General features: G+C 50.5%; 1 long non-coding RNA gene across 1 annotated transcript; it reads right to left on the bottom strand.

Annotated features, from left to right (window-relative positions):
- Nucleotides 1–4,464: 4,464 nt before the first annotated feature.
- Nucleotides 4,465–6,878, bottom strand: LOC104913299 (uncharacterized). The gene is made up of 5 exons (XR_795283.3): nucleotides 6,758–6,878; nucleotides 5,281–5,341; nucleotides 5,127–5,203; nucleotides 4,740–4,787; nucleotides 4,465–4,596 (listed from the first exon to the last, which is right to left on the bottom strand). It is a non-coding gene; the product is annotated as an uncharacterized LOC104913299 (long non-coding RNA).
- Nucleotides 6,879–9,172: the final 2,294 nt, after the last annotated feature.

The raw sequence follows: 9,172 nt of genomic DNA, 5'->3' as shown, positions 1-9,172 counted from the left end.
TTTGAGCTGACTCAGGACAGACTGCAAAATAATAATAAGAGGTTTAAATACTTAATGTTAACCATTCTGCTGGCCGGGTGAGGATGTTAAGTTTTGCAGTAGGCTGTGGCAGGTGCAGAGCACAATGGGGTGTTTTTCTCTTTAAATGCTAAAGGTGGGACACTTGTTTGCTTGCTTTTAGCACATAAATGCTTCTTGCAAGCAGTGGCATTTGTTTCTTTCACACATCTGGGGTAAAGGAGCGGCACGGAGATGGTAGCACTCACATATGGGGCACACACAGCTGTTTCTCTGGGCAGGAACACACGCTATGCACACCGTGACCGTGCTCCACACCTCTGCTCTTCCCATCACCTCCTGCATGGATGAGACTTCCGTCAGACCTGAAAATCCTGTTGTGCAGAGACAAGTTTCCCCATTTCCAAAATGCCAGGAGGAAAGTGTCAGCGTCCCTGCCAAGAAGTGGCAAAGGGATTGCAGTACTGCCACAGCACATGGATGCAGCACAGCTGGATAGGAGCCAGAGCAGCCTGCATAGGATGAGGGTCTGCATAGGATAAGGCTCTGGGCTGTGTTTCTGCACCTGCTCCTGCCTGGATCCTGGCTCGTCTTCATGCAGCGTCCTTCAGAATTGGATCAAGGAATGACTTCTTCACCTCAGTACGTGCAAACAGCACGCAGGGATTGTTTGCATCACACACCTCCCAGCGTGTCAACAAGCACAGCAGCTTCCTGGAATTTTTGCCTTCTTTGCATCATCCCGTTTCTCTGTCCAGGTCGTTGTGCAGCTGCCAGGTTTCTCTGTTTGCAGCATGCAGTTCAGAGCCAGCTCTGCTCAGTGAAGGAAAGGAGGGAGGTGGTGCAGGAGGTGGCTGTGCTCACGGCTGTAACACACACCTTTTCTTTCAACTCTCTGCAGGAGCTCTGTGCCTGCTTTCTCTCTGGTGGCTGCAGCACTTTGCCACACTGCTCTGTGTTGACTCGATGCTGGGCAGACAGCAGTCACATCAATTGCAGCGTTGTTCCTGAGCCCCAAAACTCAGCTGCTCCTCGGTAAGGAGGATCAGCTGTATGCAAGGTTGGGGAATTGAAGAAAGCTTTAATATTTTCCTTTAAAGAAAACTTTAATATTTTCCTTTCTGAGTCATACAGGCTGTGCCTGGGGCATTGTCATTCCTAGAGGAACGTGTTGGTTGTCACATGGACAGGGCAGACAGTGCTGTGATGTAATGCTATCCCAGTGCTCATGTAAATGGGCATCCTGGAGAAAGGAGAGGAAGGAGGGGGAACGCAGGTCTGTATCTGGCTTGTATCACTCGTACAGACACCTTGGCAACGAGGTGGGCAGAGCATTGTCACACAGTCTTGTAGCAAATCCTATAGAAAACACACATAGGTGCCCTTTTCCACAGGCACGGATGCAGAAACACTGAAGTCAGAACTATCTATCCCCATTCTCTGGGTGGTAGCCCGGGGATGTGTGGCAAAACCACAGTGCAAGATACCCATGGTGCATCCATAGTGCGTGGTTTCAATCAGCTCATTGGTGTTCCAGGGACAGCTGCAGCCCCCCATCTGCAGGAGCAGCATTTCTGCCTGTGTCTTCTGCCCATGCTGATTTGCCCTCTGGTCTTTGGATTCCAGGTGACCACCCAGCACAGCTTTGGAGGGCTCAGAGTGCTGTTGCTCCATGGATTCATCACCCTTAAGCCCCTTCTGGTGGACCTGCTGGAGGAAATTGCGTGTGTTCATAACAATCAGCCCAGCACTGCTGCTTTGTGGATGTTATGAATGCACTGCAGTTGGGTTTGGAGAATAAGAGCCCCTCTTTGCTTTCCTGAAAGAGCTAACATGGGAGTCTGAGGAGAAGGCATTTGCAGGGGAGAAAAGAAAAGAGTGCTGTGAAGGAGTGCAGGATTGCTACACTCAGAGCCGTTTTTACGAAAAAATAAATCCAGGCACTGCAGTGAATAAAGCTCCAGTGGAACTTCCAGCTTTTCGTTATAACATAGCAACAAGCAATTTACACCTATTTAGAATGAGAGGACAAATTGTAGAAGAGCTCAGCACAAAGTCTCCAGGGAGCCAGAGTGGAAGGAGAAACTCACCCTCCCAGCACACCCTCCACTTGTGAAATGCATGTTCTGATGTGGTTTTCCTTTTTCTACTATTTAGCCCTAAAATAGAAGGGTTGGTCTGTAGGAAGTCTCTGCCCGGCGCCCTGCAGGGATTACCAGATCATAGCAGGGCTGCAGGAATCGGCTTTTCTGGGAAACTCGGGATTTCTGACTGTTTCCACTTCTTGGTGGAATGAAAAAAAGCTGCTCGCAATTTTCCATGGAGGTCACTTGGGAACAAAGGAAAGACTTCTGTTTGATCTGTACCTCAGAGAGGCTCGTTTCCATACAGGACATTTTATGTAACAACACACCCTTGTTTGCTGAATGCAGCCCCGAAGTGCAAGATGGAAAATTTTGGAGCAAAACAGAGGTTCAGCCTTTCTGATCTGAAATCTTTCATATTCAGAGAAGAATAATAATAATTTAAAAAAATTTTTTTTGAAAAAAAAAAAAAAAAAAACCAACAACACTGTAAGGTGGGGGCATTTCTGCAATAAATGATGTGGAAATCCATCTTCTCTCCATGCCCAGGGTCTCATGGCAGCTGTGCTTCTGCAAGGTTTGTGCATGGTCCCTTCAGCTGCTCCCTGAGCACAGGCTGCACACCTCCTCCTGCTGCCTCAGGGAGGTTATATAAAGAGGAGACGATGTGTGTAAACAAGGCTTGCTTAAGTAACTCCTTGGCTGTTGATTTCTCTTGCTGTCTCCTTTTCCTACTCCACCCTCCCCTATGCTGGACGGACATGATGGGCACCTCTGTGTCCACGCTCTGCTCCCCACCATCCAAGGGTACATCCAAGGTTGAACCTTGCAGAAGTTTTGAGCAGATTCAGTGGTTAAACACCACAGTGGGGACAGATTTGGTGTTCAGCAGTGCTTGGGAAGTGCCCAGCCATCACAGCCTGGGCAAGCCCAGAGGTCATGCTGGGGGACACCTCTCTGTCCCCAGCCACTGCCACCCATGGGGACATACAGTTCACTCTGCTGAAGGTCCTCAGCATCCCCAAAAGCCAGATGTTTTGCTTGTGTTTTGCCTCCTCCAAGAAGTGTTATTAAAGCCCTTGATACACTTGGCTGGCATTGATGCTTATGCTATAATCCCGTTCATGTCACCTGGATGCAAACCAGGGCTGAGACATAATGAGGAGTTATGGACCATGGGTGATTTGAAATGGTTTGCATGCCTGCAGCTTTCTGGGGAAACCTCATGGCTTCAAACGAAGGCAGCACATTGTGATGTCCAGAGCACAGTGCACAACACAGGATGGAGAACCTTTGGGGCTCCTTTGGTTGCTCATACAGCCGTTCGCTGGAGCTGCTTTGCCTTGAACCACAAAACAGATGCTGTATTTGCACAGAGCTCTGTGCACTGCCCAAAGAAGGGCCCATAAAACAGAGTGAGACTTTTCCTGTCTCATTACTCACCAGCACCCAGCAGCACAGGGATGTGCACGTGCTGGATCTGAGCACATGAAGCTCTGGGATTTGGGGCAGGGTGAGGATGGGTACTATGAACATTGAACCCCAGAAATTCCCACCATATGGGAGCAAAGCCCAAAGGCACTGTGGGCGTTCCATGTTTGGATGCAGGCTGCATCCCGTGCACGAGTCCCACATACCAACACAGAGGGCGGTGGAAGCTGCAATGCCCTGTGGGGCTGTTTTACATCGAGGTGTCCTTGTTCCCCTGACCACAAGGCACTTAGGCTCGGCCTTCCAGAACCCACTTTAGCTGCTGGGTTGGTCTGTTTGTTTTGTCTCCGTATTTTCCCTTTAATCTCTATGCTGGTTAATTAAGACAACATTCCTCAGCATCATTCCTGCTCTTTGCTGTGGTTACACAACAGCCGGCTGCATTTGTTCCGAGAAGGCAATACTGAAAGCCAAAAATTCTGTGGTTTCAAGTAAAATCCTCCAATTTGGCTCAGAAGTTTGTCCGAAATAGGCACTATTGAAGGCGTGAGGCCGTTCGGAGGAAGCCTTACCCAACACCCCACGAGTCGTTACGAAACCCCCGGCCCCGCTGCCACTCGTCCCAGTCCCGGTAGATGGCGGTGACAGCTCATTTTTCCCGTTTTTCCCTTTTTTCCCGGCTCTCCCAGCCGCAGCAGAGCACGGGGCAGCCACACGCTCGGCATCCTGTTAGCGTCCCGCAGTTCGGGGTTAATTTTTCCCCTGCGAGTGCTTTTGCTGTGGTTTCGATCAATGGGAAATGCCATCCAGCTGTAAGCGTTTCTCTCCATCCTTTTTCACGATCTTGACCAAAACCTGCTCCCCACCACCTGCCTTTTCATAGCTGTTTTAGGGGCGGACAGCTTGTTGGGATGAACAAATAGCATCTCTCTTTAGGGTCCAAATGCTTTTATTTGGCTACCAATGGCCAGCCCCCTCCAGCATCCCCACCTCTTCGGCATGCCCAGCAAGTCTACTCCTGGGCTTCCTTCTCATCATCCTCAGCGTGGCCCTGGTCCTGAGGCTGAAATAAGAAGAAAAGCAGCATGGTGTGAGAGGAAGGCTGGGTGCTGCTGGGTGCCTCCGGGTGCTGAATGCCCCCTAAAAACAGCATGCATGCAATGGTTGGTGCTGGGGAGCTCAGCATGGGGCACGCTGGACGCTTACCTCCTCAGTGCTGCTGCTGCTGCTGCTGTTGTCATCATCTCCAACTCCCTGCAAAGAGGAAAGGACAAGTGTCACCAGGGGACCTGCCCCCCCATTTGCTATTCAGGATGGAGAGAAGTTACACAGAGAGAAAGAGCCAGGCTCTGAGCTGGCTGTCAATGGAAAAGCCACGTCGAGTTCAGGCTGCAGATGGCTCAGCATCAACCACCAGCTGTGAACACCACGAGTCAGGCACCGCTGTCCTTCACAGACAGGATATAAATTAAATCTTTTGAGGCTTTCAAAATCCTCCCACAACTCTTGTACAAAGCAACCATCCCCATGCCACAATACCCCTTTCAGGGGCTGGCCCCACCCTACCAAACACCAGCACTAGGATAACCATACCTCGTCTTTTTCCTCCTCTGCCTCCTGTTTTTTTTCCTCTTCCTTCTCCTCTCTCTCCTTATCTTCCCTTCCAAACCCTGCAGTGGGCACAGGGGGAGGGTCATTAACGGCAGCACCCAGGAGGGTCCCTCCCCAGCTCCCATCCCACACTCACATTTCAGGATCGTCGACATTTCACCACAGCCAAAGGGCTCTGGGGCACGAGGTGCTCACACCTATGGCACACAGAGGGGAGGGAATGAAAATACATCCTTAGTCCCTGCTGTTTGCATGCAGAGAGGTACCTCAACTCCATTTCCAAACCCACCTGGGAGCAGGTGGGAACCACAGAAATATTCAAAATGTTTTAAATTAAGGGTAAGTAAGGCTCCATGCTTTGGGGTTCTGGAGAAGCAACAGATGAGAGACGTCCCCCAGGGATGGGATGAGAGCAGGAAAGGAGATGGAGGCAGCGGCAGTAAGAAAACTCTGAGCGTTGATTAAGTGCCTGAGCAGTGACAGACGGCGAAGAAAGCAGCTCAGAAGAAGGCAAACAGATTTCTTTAAAAACAGCAAGAACAAACAGAGCCCAAAAAAAAAAAAAAAAAGAAAAAAAAACCCCAGCACTGGCAGCTTAAACATTCCTTCTCAGACACAAAGAGCAAAATTGGCACTTGTGGCAGAGGGAAGGCAGCAGGGCAGGGAGCAGGGCCATGCTGCAGGCGGGGGCACTGGGGTTGGCCCTTTGCCCCAGCACACAGCTACAGAGCAGTCTCTGCTCATCGCTGGTGGAGAGAGGCAGGAGGTGAAGGCTTTCAATTAATGTTTTTAAGCCCACAAAATGACACTGTCTGTGCACAGTGAAGCACAAGGCGGTCTCTGGGTTGGTTACGCTGATCTGTGTTTTCCAAACACGCTCCAGGAGGCCGCAGGCAAAGCGCAGGTAGGGGCTGACAAAGGCACAATTGGTGCAAAGGTAAAATCTAATTAATAATGAATAGCAATCTACTTCCTCTCCATAATTTAGAAGTGCAGCTCTTAATTAGAAATAATTACTTTTTAATCTAAAATCGTTAAAAAGAATCGAACATTAGCGAAAGGAAAGGCAGCCCCTAGGAAGGTGCAACCGATTCCCTGACGCTGGGTGCCATGCACCAAACAGCAGCTCCTGCTCAGCCCCAGACCCATGAGGCTGCCTCTGCTCTGTGCCTCCATGTCAAATGAGCAGTCGTTCACCACAGCCATACAGGGCTCCCAGCCTCGGATGGAGCTGTGAGCTAAAGCATGGGCAGGTGAAGCTTAGCTGTGCTGAGCTGTGATTTCCCTTTGCAGCTGAGCAAAGCAGGAGGTGCACATGGAACAGAACGCTGGGAAACAAAGCAAGCCTTCTTAAACCCATCACATGTGATAGCATGTGTGGTCCCAATGCCTCCAGGCACAACTGAGGAGGACTGCAGCCCTTCCCAGAGAAGATAGGGCACGATGTCCCATCTCCATCCGCAAGATGCCCCACAGCAAAGCTGACCCAGGGCTGCTCCTGCCTCACCCTGCGCATCACCCCACACTTCTACTCCTCTCCTCCAGCCCACAGCATCAATAAGCCGGTCTGTAAATGCCCACAGCGACATTGAAGATGGAGGAAGGTGTCCTACCTGAAGCAGGAAAGGTGAGTGGGCTCCTCGGCATCTAACTGGCAGCAGGCAGAGTGGTGGCTATTTGAGCATTGCGGTCTCCTCCCCAAGTCTCACTTTGGAAGCAGAAAAACTGGCTCTGCCACCCGCCCCGGACAGCACATGACACTGAGAACATGACCAGTCACATTCACACCTTTAGAGCCTGGCAGACATTTCTGCCTCCAGCACTGGCAGCAGCACTGAGCCTGAACCCATACCAGCTCTTCAGGGCACTCCATTGGGAATATACCAAGGGCAGAGCCCTATCAGACACAGAGGATGGAACTTGGAGGTCTCCTTAGAGCCAGAGGGTAAGAACCTCCACCACCAGGTCTTTGCAGCCCTCTTCCCAGAGCATCACAGCCCAGGCAGTGCTCCTTCTGCTCGTCCTTGCTGTTGGCTTCTGCTCCAACATATCATTAAGCAAATAGCTGTCAGCAGAGAGCAGTTACCAGCAAGTCTAAACACTTGCATAATGTGCTTCCCCTCTAATGCAATGCCCTCGTTCCTAATAGCACCAATATGGGATAATAACAGCAACGATAATGTCAAGAAGGGCTTGTGTACCTGAAAGCTGATTTGTTTTCTCCACCTAATAAAAGGTATTACCTCTCCCACAAGATTTGCCCCATTTAAACCCTTCAAATCTACAGCAAAGTTCCTCCCACAGTAATTACAACTGTAATTGTAACCCATGCGCAAGCCAACCCTGGGTACCCTGCAGTAGAGCTGCAGCTGCACAGAGGTCACCCACCCCAAAAACCTGCCCATGGATGCACTGAGCCTTCTGGACTCATGGGAGTCCATGCTGGCCTTAAATACAGAGCATGAGTCCTCCCAGCAAGGTTACATCAAAAGTAAGAGTGGGCAAGGCACACAGAGATCAGGGTCAGGATGAGCACGAGGAGCATGACACCAGGTCATCACAGGGCAGGGAAGATGCTCACTGTCAGGATCAGCTGGAATCCAACCCTGCGTGTCCGAACAGCTCCTGCCATCCCCTGATGAGGATACTCACCCACAGGCATGGTGCTTGACCTTGTTTTGAAAATCATGACCCTATTACAGCAGTCGCTGCTCCCTGCCTGCCCTGCCAGGCTTGTGGTATGATGATGGGGCTCATCCATCATTCTCCAGTCGGCAAGGGCACAGCCCTGGCATTCCTGCAAGGACATGGGGACACAGAGCACCACTCCAGGGCTGTGGCTCCTGGGGGCTGCGGCTCCTGGGGGCTGCCCCAGCCAGGCCACAGCCAGCAGCATCTTGTAACGTGAATCTGGTTGTTACAATGTGATGGGACATCAGTGATCCCAGCCCATAAAGCACACCTGAGCTTTGCTCTCAGCCTACAGCAGGCGTGGAGCTGCCCACAAATGGAAAGGGAACATGGCAGCCAGCACCCAGCATCAGTGCAATGAGCTGCTGTCAAAGTGCAGAGCTGCACTCCCAGAAACATTAATTAGCACAGGACTGGGCGTTTATGTCCTCCCACGCTGGATTTGATTACTGTGCTAAGCAGCCTTTGGCTACAGAAGACCAATCTTTCTGCTGAAATCACATCACTACAGACAACTGTTTATTTATGATCCAGCATGTGTACCTGGGGAAGAAATGCCACAGCCTTCCTCCTCCTGCCACAAGCTCTCCCCTTCCTGCTTCTGAGTCAGAACATTTAATTCATGCTGTGGGTGATTCAGGACACCTGGACAACCATCCCCTCACTCACAGCCACCAGCACCGCTGGCACCAGAGCTGCTGCTACTTCCAAATGAGCAGGACAACCACTCGCCCCTCCTGCGTCAGAGGTTTTGCTGCTGCTGAACGTGTGTGTGTTAATAATGAAAAGTGAGTCCCTGGGAATGTGGCTGGGCCAAGGCTGGGAGCACGTCGGGAGAAGCAAGCCTTTTTCATGTCTTAAACCTTTCCACAGCAGCTGCCAGGAAGCAGCATTTGCAGCTGCAAGTAACAGAATCTCTCCTAAGGAAAGAAAATAATTGTGGGAGGCTTTTTCCCCCTCCCAGCCTCTGCCAGCATCTCAGCTAACTCTTATCTATTCTCAGCCACCTCTCATCTCTCTGAACACCACCAGAAGTTCTCAAATCACTGCCAGCTCTCATCAGATTCACGAGCAAGTCAAGGCTGAGCAATAAGACCTCCAGACAGTTGGATGGTGAATTCTGATGCATCCTTTGGGTAGCAAGATTTCAACAATTGTAACTATTTCTGTTGGCAATCTACTGCGGTCCTTGCAGAGGCACACAAGTGAAGCTGCTGCACATTTGGGCATTGGCTGTTCTAACAAAAAGCAGGTGAGCATGTGACTGAAAGAACTACCATCTGTATTATTTAAAAAAATAATAAAAAAAACAGTCTTCCCTTTAATTATTAAACTAC

Source organism: Meleagris gallopavo, chromosome 15, assembly GCF_905368555.1.
Source record: "Meleagris gallopavo chromosome 15, MGAL_WU_HG_1.1, whole genome shotgun sequence".
NCBI classification, from domain to species: domain Eukaryota; kingdom Metazoa; phylum Chordata; class Aves; order Galliformes; family Phasianidae; genus Meleagris; species Meleagris gallopavo.
This window is presented reverse-complemented; position numbering and strand designations above follow the sequence as displayed.